Here is a 22,149-nt window from a genome sequence, read left to right on the forward strand (position 1 = left end):
GACTCTGGGTAAACAACTTCTCAATCCACTTTCCCAGTTCTGGGATATCTTTACAGGCAACACTTCCACCAACTGGATATTTTGTTTTTGCGTGAGTATTATGGCGAGTCTATTGATCACCATCAAACCCAATTAAATACATGTATCCCAGTTCTCCCACTGTCTTCCTGTCTCCAACTTGACCCGCCCCCTCCCCTGACATCAGTCTGAAGAAGGGTCTCGACCCGAAACGTCACCCATTCCTTCTCTCCTGAGATGCTGCCTGACCCGCTGAGTTACTCCAGCATTTTGTGATACCTTACATTTATTACATCCATAAGTATGCAATAGACAATAGACAATAGACAATAGACAATAGACAATAGACAATAGGTGCAGGAGTAGGCCATTCAGCCCTTCGAGCCAGCACCGCCATTCAATGCGATCATGGCTGATCACTCTCAATCAGTACCCCGTTCCTGCCTTCTCCCCATACCCCCTCACTCCGCTATCCTTAAGAGCTCTATCCAGCACGAGGTAATGCTTAATTAAATATTTAATATTTTCATGTTTTGTCATTCAATTTGAGCAAAATAATGACTAATTGGAACAACATGTTAGTGACAACAACCACATTGAAGGTAAGGCCAAAAAGCACATCAAAGCCTCTTCTTCCTCAAGAGACTCGGGAGGATCGGTATGTCCACATCTGACTGTTTCTTTCCCCTTGCTCAATGCAAACCATTCGTCACACCTCCGCATTTAACACATCACAAGAGACACAAAAAGCTGGAGTAACTCAGCGGGTCAGACGTCATCTCTGGAGAGAAGGAATAGGTGGCGTTTCGGGTCGAGGAACATGGTCTGAAGAAGGGTCTCGACCCAAAGAGTCACCTATTCCTTTTCTCCAGAGTTGCTGTCTGACCCGCTGAGTTACTCCAGCATTTGGTGTCTATCTTTGGTTTAAACCGAGCATCTGATGTTTTTCCCGAACACATCACAGTAACCTGCACTGGCACCCTGCCAACCTACTGGGGTTGGGACAGATGTAAGCTGCTTCCCTTTCTTGTGGCATCACTGTGGGCAACAGGGCAACTTAGCAGCCTGCTTGGGAGCAGTGGAGACCTCTAAACTGCCTGGTTTCTGAAGAAGGGTCTCGACCCGAAACGTCACCCATTCCTTCTCTCCCGAGATGCTGCCTGACCCGCTGAGTTACTCCAGCATTTTGTGTCCACCTTTGGTTTCTGAGCCATCCAGTCAAGAAACAACTGTGTAAATTGTGTTGTGCTGTGCACTGCAGAACTGTACTTGCATTGCTGGACTGATGTAACAATTGTGGAATTCTCTGCCTCAGAAGGCAGTGGAGGCCAATTCTCTCAATGCATTCAAGAGAGAGCTAGATAGAGCTCTTAAGGATAGCGGAGTCAGGGGGTATGGGGAGAATGCAGGAACGGGGTACTGATTGAGAATGATCAGCCATGATCACATTGAATGGTGGTGCTGGCTCGAAGGGCCGAATGGCCTCCTCCTGCACCTATTGTCTATTGTCTATAACGCCTTTTATTTAGTTCATTGCACAGGCTGATCCATAAACAGTGCAGGACCTTTCATTTGCTTTAGTTTAGAGGTACAGCACAAAAACAGGCCAATCGGCCCACCGAGACCACACCGAACAACGATCCCCTTACACTAACACTATCACACACACACACGCACTCGGGACAATTTACAATGACACCAAGCCAATTAGCCGACAAACCTGTACATCTTTGGAGTGTGGGAGGAAACCGGAGCACCCGGAGAAATCCCACGCAGGTCATGGGGAGAACGTACAAACTCCGTACAGACACCATCCCTAGTCATATATATTTAAAGTATATGTCAAGAAAATGTCAATTAGAATATATTCTTAAGGTAGGAAGGAACTGCAGATGCCGGTTTAAACTGAAGATGGACACAAAAAGCTGGAGTAACTCAGCGGGACAGGCAGCGTCTCTGGAGAGAAGGAATGGGTGACGTTTTGGGTCGAGATGTGAAGACTCTCCAGAGATGCTGCCTGTCCCGCTGAGTTTCTCCAGCATTTTGTGTCTACGCTCTTAAGGTAGATCTCTTTCCTTGCATGTTATGCTGTAAGCTTAAACCATCTCAATCAATTTGTAACGCAAGACATGTGCCCTATTTTTACAAGGCTGGGTTTCTGCGATCTTACAACTCACTTGCCTCCTTATCGCCAGATGGATCAGAAATAAATGTGCACTATGGCTATTGGTTGCACTGTGAAGAGTTTATAAGACCTTGCCTGTTGAACTCATTTAACCCTAGTAGTTAAAATAAACTTCCCAGAGATGACTTGCACTTATCCCCTGTGAAGTTCTCTTCACCCTGGGTTGTATGAACTCATCGTGTAAGGAACGTGAGCGTGATCAATACTTCTCTAGTCTGGACTGTAATTTACCTTGCTCTGTCTGACAGGGGATGTGCACACAGTAATGATAGGCTTTACTTGTAATCTTCTTATCATTTCAACCTGGAGTGTTTGCAGAAAGGAACTTTCTGTCATTGCCACTGAAAGCGGAGGGTTAAGGCAGAAAGAGAACAATTTCCTGCTGTATCTGAGCCAAAGTGCAGCCAGACAGAAGGCACAAGATGCTGGAGTAACTCAGCGGGTCAGGCAGCATCTCTGGAGAGAAGGAACGGGTGGCGTTTCGAGACCCGAAACGTCACCCATTCCTTCTCTCCAGGGTTGGCATAGAATGGACTGGAAAGTCATTCAGTATGAATGACTTTCTGCACGTAGAGAACTATGCATTTTATTTTAATAAAAAAACACGAATAGTTACGATCTGGTTATAGACAATAGACAATAGACAATAGGTGCAGGAGTAGGCCATTCGGCCCTTCGAGCCAGCACCGCCATTCAATGTGATCATGGCTGATCATTCTCAATCAGTACCCCGTTCCTGCCTTCTCCCCATACCCCCAGATTCACAGTATGAGGAACGAGTTGGATAGAGGAGGTGGTTGAGGCAGGGACTATTGCCACGTTTCAGAAACAATTAGACAGGTAGATGGGACGGGAATGGTTTGGAGGGATGTGGACCAAATGCGGGCAAATGGTACTATCAAGAGAGAGCTATATAGAGCTCTTAAGGATAGGGGAGTCAGGGGGTATGGGGAGTAAGCAGGAACGGGGTACTGATTGAGAATGATCAGCCATGATCACATTGAATGGCGGTGCTGGCTCGAAGGGCCGAATGGCCTACTCCTACACCTATTGTCCATTGTCTATTGTCTATCTTAAATGGGGCATCGTGGTCGGCATGGGCAAGTTGGGTCGAAGGGCCTGTTTCCAAGCTCTTTGATTCTATGTCTCTCAACCCTTAGATACCTTATACCAGATTTTTATCTTTGTTTTCATGTCTTCCCACAGCTTTTTTCGCCTTCATCCATTCCCACTAAGCTCTTAGATCACTCCATTCTTGATCAGCACGGGTGTCAGAGGATATGAGGAGAAGGCAGGAGAATGGGGTTAGGAGGGAGAGATAGATCAGCCGTGATTGAATGGTGGAGTTGACTTGATGGGCCGAGCAAGGCCTAATTCTACTCCTATTCCATATGACCTTATTCTGAAACTTACAGAATAATAAAAGGCGTAGATAGAGTGGATGTGGAGAGGATGTTTCCACTGGTGGGAGTGTCTAGGACCAGAGGTCACAGCCTCAGAATTAAAGGGCGCACTTTTAGAAAGGAGGTGAGGAGGAACTTCTTTAGTCAGAGGGTAGTTAATCTGTGGAACGCATTGCCACAGAGAGCTGTGGAGGCCAAGTCAGTGGACATTTTTAAGGCAGAGAAAGACAATTTCTTGATTAGAAAGGGTGTCAAGGGTTATGGGGAGAAGGAAGGAAAATGGGGTTAGGAGGCAGAGATCAGCCATGATTGAATGGCGGAGTAGTTGCGATGGGCCGAATGGCCTAATTCTACTATAACTTGTGAACTATGTGCTCTGTACACATAGGGCGGCACGGTGGCGCAGCGGTAGAGTTGCTGCCTTACAGCGAATGCAGCACCGGAGACTCAGGTTCGATCCTGACTACGGGCGCCGTCTGCACGGAGTTTGTACGTTCTCCCCGTGACCTGCGTGGGTTTTCTCCGACATCTTCGGTTTCCTCCCACACTCCAAAGACGTACAGGTATGTAGGTTAATTGACTGGGGAAATGTAAAAATTGTCCCTAGTGTGTGTAGGATAGTGTTAATGTGCGGGGATCGCTGGGTGGCACGGACTCGGTGGGCCGAAGGGCCTGTTTCCGCGTTGTATGACTAAATCTAAAAAATTCTACACGGTCTCTTGTGCAACATCTACTTATATCACTGTGTTTGCAGTCCCTTATCACCCAGTGATCAAGGTCATGACCATTTTGTCAATCTGACTGGGTGGGATTGGAACCAAGTGCATCATTTGAAAACAATCTTTATTTATCTCATGGTTTCACAATATATTTGAAAAATAATTTCTAGGTTAACCTCATATAGGTAGGGCAACATTTACACGTCATTATTGATATAATGGTAAGCAAATACATTTTTATTTGCCTTATTTTATCACTTCTCCTGCTATTTCGTGAATCCACTTCTTTCGCTGAAAGGTTCATATTCCAACAACTCTGGGTTTGGTCATTGTCGCGTGTTGGTCAGTTTATGTGGTGTCCACAATTCTCTGCAATCTCTTGCGGCCTTGGACGGAGCCGTTCCTCAAACCGTGCCGTGATGCGTCCGGATAAAATGCGTTCTGCGACTGCATCTGTTGGAGTTGGTGAGAGTTGTTGGGGGACATGCCGAAGAACCTCCTAAACCTTCTAAGGAAGTAAAAGTGACGGTGTGCTTTCTTGGCCATCGCTTCGACGTGGCTGGCCCCAGGACAAGTTGCTGGTGAGTTTTACTCTCAAGATTTTAATTTTAAGATATTTCATCGTAAGATCGTCATTTTTAACCGAGACTTTTCACTCAGCGAGTGAGAAGACTTCTCAATCTTACGTAACGTACCGTTTGACATTGTGCGTAAACTTTCGCAAGCATCAATCACGCTGGTTTTATAAATCAGACTTCCGCAGGAGTCTGACCACATCACATTGCCTTCCAAACAATAGTGCCCCCTTACTGTTCTGTATTGCATCCTTATCACCACATCCTACTTGTTCTTCCTTTTCTTGTGGCCTGCTTACTTTCCGTTGAGCCTTCCGACTGTGAGAAGTTGGTTTGAAGCACTTTAAGGTAAATACTTCCCATCAAGTTGCTTGGTGTAGTGAGTAAACGTACTTAGTATAAATGCAAGTGTTCGTTTCTGATTTATTTCTTTCTTTATTCGTGTCATCACACAGCTGTTTGCCAATGGCGAGCTGATTTTAGTGCCACGTCGTTGACCTCTGCAAGATCCTTCACAGTGCATGTGTCGTGCAGCACGTCACAGCTCAGGAGATGTTCCATAGTCTGGAGGCCCTCTCCGCACTCTCAGTCTGTCACTGTTCAGTGTATCCCCACTTCAGCAGTGTGTGGTTTTAGGGCACAGGTCCTTCTGCAGTTGTACAGGGCCCTAGTGAGACCGCACCTGGAGTACTGTGCACAGTCTTGGCCCCCACCACCCTCTGTGTGAAAAAAAAAACTTGCTCCTTTAGACTTTGCCCTTCTCACCTTAAAGCTATGACCTCTGGTCTTTGCTACCTCCACCCTGATGAAAAGGTTTTGACTGTCTACCGCATCTCATAATTTTAAATACTTCGATCGGCTCACCGCTCAACCTCTGATGTTCCAGAGGTAATAATCCAATTCCCGTTCACTCCAATCCCAGTTGAAGAGTACCTGAGAACTGCTAAATCCACCGTCTGCTTCGTGAGCCTCGGTAATTACTCAAATCTTGTAAGTGAAACATTAAGGGAAAATAAAATGGCCAACAAAAAAAACCCCATCTATCGTTGACGAGTTTCAAGTTGATTTTTGATAAGGAAAAAAGCAGTGGAATGGTACATACTTGACCTTTTTTCCAAAAGCTCGACTGTCTCATAAATTATACAAACCAAATTGTCCAAAATTTACATGGGCCCATGTGAATAAACCTGTCAGACGAAGCAACAAAATACAGAATCTCTTGACAATCAGAGACAAAATTAATCTTGTCTGGTACATTATGAAATACTCAGATGACATTTGCTGTCCCTGTCAGGCCTAATAAAGATATTTTTACATATATATGCTTATCCAACAATTCGAGAGTCAGGCGATTTTGAAATTATTTCTGATTTACAATGTCCCCTACACTGCATGTCACCTTTGCTGCCAATTATCTGGAAAGCAAATGCTAAGTGAGTGCTAGTCGGCAAAATTAATAAGAGGAACCTTTTCCGATAGGTATGACAGGCTGTAAAGGGATTAGGCTTCGTGACATTAAGGCTGCAACTAACCCAGAGTTCAAAACTCTGTAAACCAACCTGTCCATCACAAGCCATAAAGCATGCTGTTAGACATTTAATCATATTACTTCTCCCGAAACCATCAAAGCCAATTTAATCAAATTGTATCAGTGGCATCGGGATTATTGTTTCCTTGCCTATTAGGAAATAAAACCTGGCACTTATGATGTGCCTTCTCTCATCCTCTTGCCATCCGATCGATTTGCCCCCTTGCGTCGCCTCAACACGGGCATTTTAAAGGCGCTTAACTATTTCCGTGCTCCTCACCTGCGCTCAAAGCCTGTCAGTGAGTTATTAAAGTCGCAGCGCTAATTAGCCGGTCACTCGTAAAGCCGGCCTGTAAATAAACAACCCCCCCCCCGCACAGCGGAGTCTCCTGAGAGATTTCCTTTTTCATCGGCAGAGTTTGAAGGGGTTAAATGGAGACAACCGGGACCGCAGATGCCAAAATCATGAGCTTAAAGTCATGAACTTTTTTTCCACGAGTAGGAGTTCTACTCAATAACCAACGTCTGTAGTCTCTTTTTTGCTCTGGTTTATTTCCACCCATATGTTTAGACCATAATGTTGTATCCTTATTTTTTTGATGAGGTTATGCTTTATTCTTAATTGTTAACTGTATGTTTGTGTTGTCATTTGTAAGCGGAGCACCAAGGCACATTCCTTGTATATGCACATACTTGGCCAATAAACTTATTCATTCATTCATTCATTCATTCATTCATTCATTCATTCATCTATATACTAAAACTCTCGTTTGTTATCTTGTTTGTGACTGAACTTTAGTGATAATGCAAGTAGTTTTATTGAAATCGGTCTTATATATTTTAAGTTATCCACATTTTAAAGTTTAAAAGGAGGGAGGAGGGAGGGGGGAATGGGGGGAGTGGGGGAGAAGGGAGAGGGGAGGGGGGGGTTGAGGAGAGAGGGGAGGGGGGGGGGACAGGGTGCTGCACCAATGCAGGAGAGGTTTGGGCCCAACGGGTCCACTTTGTCTAGTTCATTATTAAAAAGCAAACCTCTGGAAGATAGACACAAAATGCTGGAGTAACACAACGGGTCAGGCAGCATCTCGGGACAGAAGGAATGGATGATGTTTCAGGTCGAGACCCTTCTTCAGACTGATTTAAACCAGCATCTGCAGATTTTTTTCCTAAACTTCTGGAAGAACTGGAGGAACTTGATTAGTGTTGGGATGTCAGAGGGTTATGGGGAGAAGGCAGGAGAATGGGGTTTAGGAAGGAGTGATAGATCAAAGGCATGATTGAATGGCGGATTAGACTAATGGGGACTAATTAGGGTGAATGGCCTAATTCTGCTCCCATCACTTATGAACTCAGCGGATCAGGCAGCATCTGTGGAGGGAGAGGGACAGATGAGGTTTCAGGTCGGGAGTTCAGACTGAAAATGGCTCAAAATGGTGGCGCAGCGGTAGAGTTGCTGCCTCAGAGCGCTGGAGACCCAGGTTTGATCCTGGCTGACAATAGACAATAGACAATAGACAATAGACAATAGCCAATAGGTAATAGCAATAGCAATAGCAATAGCAATAGGCAATAGACAATAGACAATAGACAATAGACAATAGGCAATAGACAATAGACAATAGACAATAGACAATAGACCATAGACAATAGACAATAGGCAATAGGCAATAAACAATAGAAAATAGACAATAGACAATAGGCAATAGACAATAGACAATAGACAATAGACAATAGGCAATAGGCAATAGGCAATAAACAATAGAAAATAGACAATAGACAATAGGCAATAGCAATAGACAATAGACAATAGACAATAGACAATAGGCAATAGACAATAGGCAATAGACAATAGACAATGGACAATAGACAATAGGTACAGGAGGAGGCCATTCGGCCCTTCGAGCCAGCACCGCCATTCAATGTGATCATGGCTGATCATTCTCAATCAGTACCCCGTTCCTGCCTTCTCCCCATACCCCCTGACTCCGCTATCTTTAAGAGCTCTACTCTATCTAACTCTCTCTTGAATGCATTCACAGAATTGGCCTCCACTGCCTTCTGAGGCAGAGAATTCCACAGATTGACAACTCTCCGACTGAAAAAGTTTTTCCTCATCTCAGTTATAAATGGCCGACCCCTTATTCTTAAACTGTGGCTGAGGGTGCTGTCTGTGCGGAGATTGTACATTGTCCCTGAGACCGTGTGGGGTTTTTCAGGGTGCTCCGGATTCCTCCGACACTCCAAAGATGTAAGGGTTTTTGTAGGTTCATTTGCTTTGGTAAAATTGTAAAAAAGGTTGTGCCTCGTGTGTAGGATAGTGCGAGTGAACGAGTGGTCACTGGTTGGTGTGGACTAGTGGACCTGTATCCACGCTGTGTCTCTAAAGTCTAAAATTGCCTGTCTGTAAGGTGGATAACATCATGAATGAAGTATATAAATTGATGAGAGGAATAGATAGAGTAGGCTGTCAGAAACGTTATTCAAGCATAAAAAAATTAAATACTAGAGGGCATAGCTTTAAGGCAAGAGGGGCTACGTTTAAAGGAGACTAGACCAAGTGGACCCGTTGGGCCCAAACCTCTCCTGCATTGGTGCAGCACCATCTCCTCCCCCCCTCCCCCCTCACCCCCTTCTCCCTACCCCCTCCCCCTCTCCCTACCCCTCCCTCCCTCCTCCCCCCTACCCCTCCCTCCCTCCTCCCCCTCCCTCCTCCCTCCCCCTCCTCTCCCCCTCCCTCCACAACCCCCCTCCCCCACACTCCATCCCCCTCAACCTCCCTTATCCTCCCTCCCTCCCCCTCTCTCCACCCCCCTCCCTCCCTCCCTCTCTCCCCCCTCCCTCCCTAGGAGATAGATTTAAACTTTAAAATGTGTACTTTAAAAATATAACACCGATTTCAGTGAAACTTCTTCCATTAGCACCAAAGGGACGACGGTGAGCAAGGTGGGCCTAACATTGTCGTGCTGCCGTGTACCGTTTTGGCTGTAGTTCAGGAACAAACAAACAAACAACGAGAGTTTTAGTATATAGATGTACAAGGCATGTTTTTTACACAGAGGGTGGCGTTGCCAAGGGTGGTAATGGAGGCAGATAGGATAGTGGCATTTATGAGGCTTTTGGATGGACACATGGATATGCAGGGATTGGATAGATATGGATTCTGTGCAGGCAGATAAGAATTGGTCTAGGCATTATGTGTAGGAAAATAACTGCAGATGCTGGTACAAATCGGAGGTATCACAAAATGCTGGAGTAACTCAGCGGGTCAGGCAGCATCTCGGGAGAGAAGGAATGGGTGACGTTTCGGGTCGAGACCCTTCTTCAGACTGATTATTATGTTCATTATGGCATAATGTTCAGCACTGACATTTTCTTTTTAGATTTAGAGATACATTGCGGAAACAGGCCCTTGGGCCCACCGGGTCCGCGCCGCCCAGCGATCCCCGCACATTAACACTATCCTACACACACTAGGGACATTTTTTACATTTACCCAGTCAATTAACCTACATACCTGTACGTCTTTGGAGTGTGGGAGGAAACCGAAGATCTCGGAGAAAACCCACGCAGGTCACGGGGAGAACGTACAAACTCCGTACAGACGGCGCCCATAGTCAGGATCGAACCTGAGTCTCCGGCGCTGTAAGGCAGCAACTCTACCGCTGCGCCACCGTGCCGTGACATTGTGGGCCGAAGGGCCTGTTCCTGTGCTGTGCCGTTGCATGGGTTCTATCTTCCTCCAGCAGTTTGAAGGGGGTTAAAGTCGGACCACTTCAAAGCGGCTTTCAGGTTCATGGAACTTGTAAATGTTATAAGGAGATTACTGATTTAAAGATAACGTTACCCATAAACAAGATGAATTCACTCCCTTAACTAGACTTCAATAGGCATTTCCCCATATGTGGGCTGACAATAATTTGTGGCTAATGTGGTAATGATCACTAACACCATAATTTAGAATGCGGCATGAACATGCGTTGAAAGGGTGGTGCCTACCCTAGTCCAAAGAACCTTAAAGCTCTGGGGAAAGATAAAGATTTCTCCATGTAGCTGGAAGTGAAATCTAGTGTGTGATCAACAACAATTTATACGTATCTTCAAAGAGGGGGGTGGGGGGGTGGGGGGGGGGGGGGGAAAGATGTGAGACCTCATTGAAACGGATACCTTTCTAGACAATGATTGAGTCCAGTGGAGATTCCACGTATTGATTTGTGACCGCTATAATTCTAGCAGAATGACTTGACAACTGCTCTGCGTGCTTGGTATTCTACGTGAGGGGGCAGGAAGACTGATGGGCTACAGAACGGGCCTTCTTGGTGGGTACACACGTAGATTTGGCCGGGCTCCACGGAATAAATTGTGTGCATGATGCCTTAACACAACCCACTGCACAACAAGAGGCATGCAGATTAAATGGCCGGTTAAGTCAATCATTGATCAGCCCTGACCTGGCGGCATCCTGCCAAGTTAACTCTCGGTCGACACAAAGTCTTCGAGTCACAGTTGAAACAGGCACTTCGGCCCAAATTGTCCACACCGGCCAACATGTCCCGGTGGCAGGTCAGCACGGTGGTGTAGCGGTAGAGTTGCTGCCTTACAGCCCTTGCAGCGCCGGAGACCCGGGTTCGATCCCGACTACGGGCGCTGTCCGTCTGGAGTTTGTACGTTCTCCCCGTGACCTGCGTGGGTTTTCTCAGAGATCTTCAGTTTCCTCCCACACTCCAGGTTTGTAGGTTAATTGGCTTGGTGTATATGTAAATTTTTCTTAGTGTGTGTTGTTGTTGTTGTTCGTCCTTCGGGTTCGAAGATGACCATGACTTCACTTTCAGTTGGTATGGGGTTGAAGTCATGACTTGCGCTTGGCTTGGATTTAAGTGAGGGGGAGTTACACAGATCGCCGGCCTCACTCTCTCGTCCTGGCCTATCGGGTTCCAGCAGCAAGACATAATCGGGACGTGTGTAGGATAGTGTTAATGTGCGGGGATCGCTGGTCAGTGCGGACTCGGTGGGTCAAAGGGCCTGTTTCCTCGCTGTATCTCCAAAACTAAAAGTACACTAGTCCCAGGTATTTATTCACAAAGTGCTGGAGTAACTCATCCGGTCGGGCAGCATCTCGGGAGAGAAGGAATGGGTGACGAAGGGTCTCGACCCGAAACGTCACCCATTCCTTCTCTCCCGAGATGCTGCCCGACCTGCTGAGTTACTCCAGCACTTTGTGAATAAATACCTTCGATTTGTACCAGCATCTGCAGTTATTTTCTTATACTTCTTGTACACTAGTCCCACCTGCCTGCGTTTGGTCCATATCCCTCCAAACCTGTCCTATCCATGTACCTGTCTCACTGTTTCTTAAACGTTGGGATAGTCCCAGCCTCAACTACCTCCTCTGGCAGCTTGTTCCATACACCCACCACCCTTTGTGTGAAAATGTCACCCCTCTGATTCCTGTTAAATCTTTTCCCTTTCACCTTGGACCTATGTCCTCTGGTCCTCAATTCCAACACTCTGGGCAAGAGATTCTGTGCATCTAGTGCTGGAGTGACTCAGCTGGTCAGGCAGCATCTCTGTGGAGAGAATGGGTAGGTGACGTTTCATAACTTCATAAGTCATAGGAGCAGAATTAGGCCATTCGGCCCAGCAAGTCTACTCCACCATTCCATCATGGCTGATCTATCTTTCCCTCTCAACCCCATTCTCTTGCCTTCTCCCCATAATCTTTTGACACCCGCACTAATCAAGAACCTGCCAATCCCCACTTTAAAAACACCCAATGTCTTGGCCAAACTACCCCAGTTTATAACCCCGCGGTATGAATATTGATTTCTCTAATTTCAAGTAACACTTGCTGCTTCCCCTCCCTCTCTCTCCCTCCCCCACCCAAATCATCGTACAAGTTTCACAGTCTATATAACTCGGCATCAACTACCTCACAGCCAGCAAGGGACTATTGTGGCCTCCACATTTCCTTGATCATCGTAGCTTTTTGCATGTCTTCCATTCATTTGTTCTATGCACCTTCCATATCTCTCGTTTCCCTCTCCCCTGACTCTCAGTCTGAAGAAGGGTCTCGACCCGAAATGTCACCTATTCCTTTTCTCCAGAGATGCTGCCTGACCCGCTGAGTTACTCCAGCATTTTTATGTCTATCTTCGGTAAAAACCAGCATCTGCAGTTCCTTCCTGCACATGACCCCAAAATGCAGCCTAATCAGATGCAAAAAGCAGCAAAGGTCAAGGAAACGTCAGGCACATAATGGTCCATGGTTGACAGTGGGGACAGTGATAATGATTTTAGATTTAGAGATACAGCCCTTCGGCCCACCGGGTCCGCGCCGCCCAGCGATCCCCACACATTAACACTATCCTACACACACTAGGGACAATTTTTACATTTGCCCAGCCAATTAACCTACATACCTGTACGTCTTTGGAGTGTAGGAGGAAACCAAAGATCTCGGAGAAAACCCACGCAGGTCACGGGGAGAACGTACAAACTCCGTACAGACGGCGCCCGTAGTCAGGATCGAACCTGAGTCTCCGGCGCTGCATTCGCTGTAAGGCAGCAACTCTACCGCTGCGCAGACAGTAAAACCCAACGGTACGACATTGAAACTAGTTCGCCGACCAGGGTGGGAGCGGGAATAGACAGAGACGGGGGGGGATGCAAGGGTTACTTCACGATTCCTGAATAATTCCAATCAACATGACTCCTGATGCTTGTCCCGATCAATGAAAGTGGGCATACCACTTGAAGGACTGCAGATGCTGGTTTACACCGAAGAGAGGCACAAAGTGCTGGGGTAACTCAGTGGGACAGGCAGCATCTCTGATGGGTGACATTTTGAGTCGAGAAGCTTCTTTAGAGAAGAAGTCCGGGAAAGGTGAAGGGAAAGATATAGACGGTGATACAGAGAGATATGGAACAAATGAATGAAAGATATGTGTAAATGTAAAGATGATCAAGGGAACGGTTGATTGTTTAGCTGTGGGCTAGATAGAATTAGTTAAAAGGGCTAGGATGGTAGCCTATTGATACAAACATTACAGTCACTTCCGGACCCACAGTCACCAATCCTCCAACTGAAAGTGAAGTCAAGGTCATCTTCGAACCCGAAGGACATAGAAACATAGAAAATAGGTGCAGGAGTAGGCCATTCGGCCCTTCGAGCCAGCACCGCCATTCAATATGATCATGGCTGATCATCCAACTCAGTATCCCGTACCTGCCTTCTCTCCATACCCCCTGATCCCTTTAGCCACAAGGGCCACATCTAACTCCCTCTTAAATATAGCCAATGAACTGGCCTCAATTACCTTCTGTGGCAGAGAATTCCACAGATTCACCACTCTGTGTGAAAAAAAACTTTCTCATCTCGGTCCTAAAAGACTTCCCCCTTATCCTTAAACTGTTACCCCTTGTTCTAGACTTCCCCAACATTGGGAACAATCTTCCGGCATCTAGCCTGTCCAACCCCTTAAGAATTTTGTAAGTTTCTATAAGATCCCCCCTCAATCTTCTAAATTCCAGCGAGTACAAGCCGAGTCTATCCAGTCTTTCTTCATATGAAAGTCCTGCCATCCCAGGAATCAATCTGGTAACACCAGGACGAACAACAACAACAACAACAATAACAACAAACTATAGAACTCTGGAGATAAGGATTGGGTGATGTTTCGGGTCAAGTCCCTTCTTCAGACTGAGTGTCAGGGGAGAGGGAGACATAGAGATATGGAAGGGTAAGGTGTGAAAACACAGATCAAAGGGAACGGTGATCAAGGAAATGTAGAATGGCACATTGTTTTGGATGACTTCAGACAGACAGTTCCAACTGAGTTGGCATGAAACAATGACATTGTTGATTGAGGCTGGAATAAGTGCCAGAAATATCCGTATCCTGTTGTGAGTGATGGATGTTGAAAGTACGTGGGTTGAACCGTTCCTGTTGTATGTGAGAAGGCACCTGATCCTGCCGATCGCCAGGCAGAAAGGAAATTACCACTGTCGCCATGATTAGGAAAGGAGTGTTAGGACTCATGAGACCGTCGTGTTTTTGTCAACTTCCCAGAAAAGGCCTGGGATGATCCAGAAAACTTCAAAGATGGCTCGAACTGAAATAATGGAGATGAGGGATTTGGGCAAGTGAGCATTGGTCACGTGAGAGGAAACAGCTTAAGTGTCGAACACTAAGGAAAACAAATGCACACAGAGAAGACAGCTGAATCCACAGAATGGATATCCCCTGCCTTTTATAAGAACGCGGGTGGTAGTTTAGAGATACAGCGCGGAAACAGGCCCTTTGGCCCACTGAGACCGCACCGACCAGCGATCCCCGCACACGAACACTACCCTACAGACATCCGGGGCAGTTTTTTACATTAACGCCAATGAACCTACAAACCTGTACATCTATGGAGTGTAGGAGGAAACCGAAGATCTCGAAGAAAACCCACACAGGTCACGGGGAGAACGTACAGCGTACAGACAGCGCCCTAAGTCGGGATCGATCCTGGGTCTCTGGCGCTGCAAGGCAGTAGCTCTACCGCTGAGCCACCTGTAACCTAGCAAATGATTAAAATATATAAAGAAAAGAATGGGTAAAATTGGAAATCTGAAATGAAAATAGACAAAGCTGGAAATAAATAACATGCTTAACTTCAACTGCGAAAGATGGGCCTTTATTCACCACTTTTGCTATTACTGATCAGACAAACGCTGATGGACCCATTATTGACCTTGCATAGATTACTGGGTTAGCAGAACACAGGGGGGAGGTGGGTTGAGTAAGTGAGTGGGCAAGACGTTGGCAGATGAGGCACACTGTAGAGAAAGGTGAGATTATCCACTTCAGAATGATGAAAGACTGGAGCAACTAGGCTTGTATACACTGGAATTTAGAAGGATGAGAGGGGATCTTATCGAAACGTATAAGATCATTAAGGGGATGGACACGTTAGAGGCTGGAAACATGTTCCCAATGTTGGGGGAGTCCAGAACCAGGGGCCACAGTTTAAGAATAAGGGGTAGGCCATTTAGAACGGAGATGAGGAAAAACCTTTTCAGTCAGAGAGTTGTGAATCTGTGGAATTCTCTGCCTCAGAAGGCAGTAGAGGCCATTTCTCTGAATGCATTCAAGAGAGAGCTAGATAGAGCTCTTAAGGATAGCAGAATCAGGGGGTATGGGGAGAAGGCAGGAACGGGGTACTGATTGTGAATGATCAGCCATGATCACATTGAATGGCGGTGCTGGCTCGGAAGGGCCGAATGGCCTACTCCTGCACCTATTGTCTATTGTCTATTGTCTATTATTTCTCAGTCTCTTCAGAGAGTGGAAACATTGGTGTGCCATCTTGGCTGTGGCATCAATGTGGTCAGTCCGCGCAGATCATTGCTGGTAATATTAAAACCAAGGAACTCGAAGCTCTCACCCATTTCCATTTCCGCACCATCAATGCCGATTGGGGCTTGTACTCCATCACGCATCCTGTGGTCAATAACCGGCTCCTGTGTTTGGTCTAATCAATCTATCTCACTAAACCTTTTCCACTTCTGAAGAGCGAGGAGCAACATTAAATGCATCTTTCTCATATGGTTGCACAGAAGGCAGTGGAGGCCAATTCACTGATGAAAGAGTGTTAGATAGAGCTCTAGTGGCTAGTGGAATCGAGGGATATGGGGAGAAGGCAGGCACGGGTTACTGATTGTGGATGATCAGCCAAGATCACAATGAATGGCGGTGCTGGCTCGAAGGGCCAAATGACCTCCTCCGGCACCTGTTTTCAATGTTTCTATGCTGACTAACGTGAATTCTTCCAGAGTTTAGGAATGAAATGCTGGAGTAAGTCAACAGGTCAGGCAGCATCTCTGGGGAAAAGAAATAGGTGACATTTCCTACACAGGTCTGAGGAAGGGTCTTGACCCTTTTCCTTTTCTCCAGAGATGCTGCCTGATCCGCTGAGTTACTCCAGCATGTTGTGTCTATCTCCGGTACAAACCAGCATCTGCAGTTCCTTCCTGCACATTCTTCCAGAGTTTACCAGTTTCATGTAACACAGGTGAACGTTTTTTTCTAAAAGGGGAGACCTCAATGCTACATTTAATGCCGCATGCTCAAATTAAAGGACATTCTTTTACTAAGGAGATGAGGAGAAACATCTTTAGTCAGAGGGTGGTGAATCTGTGGAATTATTTGCCACAGAAGGCTGTGGACGCCAAGCCAGTGGATATTTTTAAGGCAGAGATAGATAGATTCTTGATTAGTGCGGGTGTCAGAGGTTATGGGGAGAAGGCAGGAGAATGGGGTTAGGAGGGAGAGATAGATCAGCCATGATTGAATGGCGGAGTTGACGATGGGCCGAGTGGCCTAATTCTACTCATATCCCTTATGACCTTATGACTTTATTTAAATACTTGAATACAATTATGTATAAGAAAATAACTGCAGATGCTGGTATAAAATCGAAGGTATTTATTCACAAAATGCTGGAGTAACGAAGGGTCTCGACCCGAAACGTCACCCATTCCTTCTCTCCTGAGATGATGCCTGACCTGCTGAGTTACTCCAGCATTTTGTGAGTACAATTATGTATCTTTAAATAAATGGAAAAAAAATAAAAATCTTTCAAATGTATTCCTACCCCTTTACTCCAATTGTGAAACATGCACCATGGTGAGTTTGATTGTCCGACCATCCCCACGCTGAACTTCACGTTACCTCTTAATGTTATAGCAAGGCAGAATAAGATAAATCGTTTTCAGTGAGGACTGTTTCCTTAATAATCTTGGAAACACCCTTTTGCAAGTAAAACCCTGCATAGGAACAATTGACTGTTTCTCGCTAGTGTTGGATGCACAGAGTTGAATAAGATTGCAGCATGAAATCTTGCTCAGCTTCTTGGAACTATAATTTATGAGACCCCCTCCCTCCCTCCCTCCCTCCCTGTAAGTTTTGTTCACGAAGCAAAAAAAGTTAGATTCTATGACCATTGTGTGTGTGTGCAATAATGCCTCTTGTTATTATTACCAGTTCAACTGCAAGGGTCAGCTCCTTTAAACCTTGCGGTAATTAATTAATTGGATAACCAAATCTTGTTTCCGTTCTGCTTCATTTATTTAAAACGGCACAAAACAATGCTCCATCGTGAGTTCCCTTTTCCTTCCCTTCGCTGGGTCGTATTTTACAGTTATCAGATTCTATTCACAGTTCACAGGCTTCAGAATATTACACTCAGCAAATATTGTCAACAGAATAAAAGAGACAAATTGTCAAAGGCCGTAAAGCACATCCTGCGTTGTCGTTACCTGATCTGGACGAAATTCTCACAATTCAAGCAAAGACTTTTAGATTGGCAAACAATCGGCCGTGCAGAAGAAGAGGAAAAAATAGGGTGTGGAATTGATAACCTCCTCGGGTCAAAGCCTCGTGGAAGGATTTGATCCTAAACTTCACAAGTATAAATCCTCAGCTTGCCTGCTGCAATACAAAGCAACTGTTTGAGTTCACGAAACATGATACAAATCTTATCGTTCGTGTCAGCAGGCATCCCCTGCTCTGCCGAGACTAAAATTTAACATCTGAAACTTCGGAAAACAGTTCTCCGCAGCGTGCCCATCTCGAAAACGCTTTGAGGAAAGTTTTCGAAAGTTCGATTCTGCTGATCATTAGTGTAGTTTAGTTTTTAACTTGCTGTAGGTTTAGTTTAGTTTAGGTGCAGCCTTAAGATACAGCAGGGAAACAAGCCCTTCGTCCCAGCGAGTCCGCGCCGACCAGCGATCCCCGCACATTAACACTACCCTGCCCAATTTTTACATTTGTACCAAGCCAATTAACCTCCAAACATGTACGTCTTTGGAGTGTGGGAGGAAACTGAAGATCTCGGAGAAAACCCATGCAGGTCACGGGGGGAACGTACAAACTCCGTACAGACAGCACCCATGGTCAGGATCGAACCCGGGTCTCTGGCGCAGTAAGGCAGTAGCTCTACCGCTGCGCCACCGTGCCGCACCAAGTTTGCCCTAGTTTGCAATAGTTAGCACGCTCCTTGTCAACTATGTCATAGCTTCACTGAGATGTGCCTTTCATCGCCAAGTTATAGTCTGTAACTTGCAGAATAATTTCATGCATTAGGAAAGAAAGGATTAAGCTAAATGAATGCTTTGTCGGAATAATTATGGTGCAGTTTTTATTTAATGCCATAATTGGTAAAAGCCCGCAGCAGTGGTTTTTAAGGACTTCATTTATTAATAGGATCTTAGGAACATACCACCGCTAAACATTAAAATACTAATTGGGCACTGGCTATGAGGTGCATTGTGCTTCTGTTCAGAAACATAAGAGAGTTATGCTAACAAAGGTACAGTAAATCACCAGGCAGTTAGGAACAAGTTTCAACGGAGAATTTCCAACAAATTTATATCCTTATGTCATAGAATGTTAAGCACCAACTCCTTACCTTAGGCTAGTGTGTGAAACAATATTTCCTTATTCTGCTCCATCAGTGTTTCATATAACTTGGGCCGTTCAATCAATTTGGAAAATAATTATGTCAAGTGACTGTCCCATTGGAGTTGCTGTTTTACTTGACTAACTATAAAATGTACACTCAAATATAGACAGCAATTAGGTGCAAATGTGTGTGGTGCATGACGATAGAACGTAGAACATAGAACAGTACAGCACAGGAACGGGCCCTTCGGCCCACAATGCCTGTGCTGAACAGGATGCCAACTTAAACTGATCTCATCTGCCAATACATGACCCACATCCCTCTTTCCCCAGCACTTCCATGTGCCTCATTAAAAGCCTCTTAAACACCACTATCGCATCCGCCTCCAGCACCACCCCTGGAAATGTGTTCCAGCCCCCCACCGCCAGTGGTGGAGCGGGAGCACGTGGCCGCTGGCCGGGTGAGGTCACGTGGGGCGCGGGGCGGTGACGTCACCCCTTGTCCCTTATTTGGGAGTGAGGAAGTTGGCAACCTTACTAATACGGGACAAGGGCGGTCCCGTACGGGATAAACTATGTGACCGCTCTTTTGTGGCTGTTATCGACCTAACTATCCTCGATCCAAAATACATCAGGACTGATCAGTCACAAAGCGGACATTAGTGAAAATGATGTGACAGGAAGGAAGAGAGAGCGTTGATTAACTTGTCATTCCCCACCCTCAGTGCATCAAACCTCATGGACAGAAACACTTCCTGCGGATGAATCTCACTGTTTGCTGAGGGGTTTCCTGTGACTCGACGTTGCGCGTTTAGACATTGGTAACTCTTGGAATAACTATCCGAACACAGAGTACAACCTTCATCTGAGAGTCCATGATTCTGCTGGAGATATCAACCCATTTGTTGCGATACAATAGAGCTCTAGGGGCTAGCGGAATCAGGAAGGCAGGCACGGGTTATTGATTGTGGATGATCAGCCATGATCACAATGAATGGCGGTGCTGGCTCGAAGGGCCGAATGGCCTCCTCCTGCACCTATTTTCTATGTTTTCTATTGTTTAATAGCATGTCGCTATAAAGAGCAGAGAACCTTTGCAGCATTCAGTGTAGGAAAGAACTGCAGATGCCGGTTTAAACTAAAGATAGGCACAAAGTGCTGGACAAAATGCCGGTGACCCGGAACGTCAACCATTCCTTCTCTCCAGAGATGCTGCCTGTCCTGCTGAGTTACTCCAGCATTTTGCATCTACCTTAGTAGCATTCTGTTTAATCTTCACGGAATAAACTCATTCAGGGTTATGATTTTTGTCCCCATTATTATGCTCATAGAAATATAATTCTATTTTGCACATAAGCACACAAAATTATCAATTGCAAAACTTTTCAATTAAGTTGCCTATTGATATGCGACCCCTTCAATTATCAATACATTAGAAGAAAGGATTGTAAAAAAAAATGTAAAAGGAGAAAGTGAACACTGATGTGTACACTAAAAAGGTTGAGAAATGAAGCTGTTAGTTTAGTTTAATGTAGACATACAGCAAGGATACAGGCCCTTTGGCCCACAGAGTCCATACCGACCATCAACCACCCGTTGGTCTGAAGCAGGGTCTCGACCCGAAACGTCACCCATTCCTTCTCTCCCGAGATGCTGCCTGACCTGCTGAGTTACTCCTGCATTTTGTGAAATAAATACCTTCGATTTGTACCAGCATCTGCAGTTATTTTTTTTAGATTTAGAGATACAGCGCAGAAACAGGCCCTTCGGCCCACCAGATCCACGCCGCCCAGCGATCCCCGCACACTAACACTATCCTACACCCACTAGGGACAATTTTTACATTTGCCAAGCCAATTAACCTACATACCTGTACGTCTTTGGAGTGTGGGAGGAAACTGAAGATCTCGGAGAAAACCCACGCAGGTCACGGGGAGAACGTACAAACTCCGTACAGACGGCGCCCGTAGGCAGGATCGAACCTGAGTCTCCGGCGCTGCATTCGCTGTAAGGCAGCAACTCTACCGCTGCGCCACCGTGCCGTTGATGTTTTCTTACATCAACCACCCGTTCACATTCAATCCATATCATCGCATTTTCCCATCCACTCAATAGGCATGAGGGGCAATTTTAGTGAGGCCAATCGACCTGTAAATCTGCACGTCTTTGGGATGTGGGAGGAAACCGGAGCACCCGGAGGAAACCCACGCGGTCACTGGAAGAACGTACAAACTCCACAGAGATGGCACCTGAGATCTGGATCCAACCCGGGTCCCTGGCGCTGTGAGGCAGCAGCTCTATCAACCTTGCCACCATGCTAGTCACTTCCCATACTCCACATCAAAGAAAACAAAATGCCCTCCAGCTAATTTGAGTTTTCACTTATATTCGGTCTGATTTTTCCAACGTTGTCATTTGTCATTCACTGCTCTAACACTGACAGCATGATTGGAGCAACCAGTGTAGCCACACGTCCAACAACAAATCACTCAGTTGCACACTCCTGTTCTGTCAAGATAGATCTGGGCCTGTGGTATGCCACAGCCCACTAACATTCAGCAGTGAGTCTTCCAGAATAGTGTCGCGAAACAATTCTGCTTAAACTGCTTCAAAAGATTTCCAATTGTTTTTTCTTAATTTGTTATATTCACGATGGACAACCCTGTGTTTCTTTGGAAAATAATATTTAGCAGAGAGCAATGAATTTGTGCAAGAAGTGTAAGAAAGTAACTGCAGGTGCTGGTTCAAATCGAAGGTAGACATAAAATGCTGGAGTAACTCAGGGGGTCAGGTAGCATCTCAGGAGACGTTGTGGGTCGAGACACTTTTTCAGACTGAATATGAATTTGTGCCGTATTTATGAACCTACGTACTTTCAGCTTGTTTTAATCGGCTCTCTTCGAGAGACAAGAGTTTTTCATTGCCATGCATACCAACAATGGAATAATTAAACTCCTAGTTTAGTTTAGTTTTAGAGATTCAGCATGGACATAGGCTCTTCGGCCCACCGGGTCCACGCCAACCAACGATCACCTGTATACTAGTTTAGTTTAGTTTAGCTTAGAGATACAGCTTGGAAACAGGCCCCTCGGCCCACCGAGTCCGCGCCGACCAGCGATCCCCACACACTAACACTATCCTACACACACTAGGGACAATTTACACTTACACCTAGCCAACCAACCTACAAACCTGTCTTTGGAGTACGGGAGGAAACCGGAGCACCTGGAGAAAACCCACACAGTCACAGGGAGAACGTACAATCTCCACACAGAGCCA

General features: G+C 45.8%; 1 long non-coding RNA gene across 3 annotated transcripts in view; it reads left to right on the forward strand.

Moving 5' to 3' along the window:
• Positions 1-4,602: 4,602 nt before the first annotated feature.
• Positions 4,603-22,149, forward strand: part of LOC144608979 (uncharacterized) — a 39,224-nt gene continuing 21,677 nt past the window's right edge. For all 3 annotated transcript variants that reach the window (XR_013549263.1, XR_013549264.1, XR_013549262.1), the window contains exon 1: positions 4,603-4,906. This is a non-coding gene — a long non-coding RNA (uncharacterized LOC144608979). The remainder of the gene's footprint in view (positions 4,907-22,149) is intronic.

This window comes from Rhinoraja longicauda, chromosome 33, assembly GCF_053455715.1.
Source record: "Rhinoraja longicauda isolate Sanriku21f chromosome 33, sRhiLon1.1, whole genome shotgun sequence".
NCBI classification, from domain to species: domain Eukaryota; kingdom Metazoa; phylum Chordata; class Chondrichthyes; order Rajiformes; family Arhynchobatidae; genus Rhinoraja; species Rhinoraja longicauda.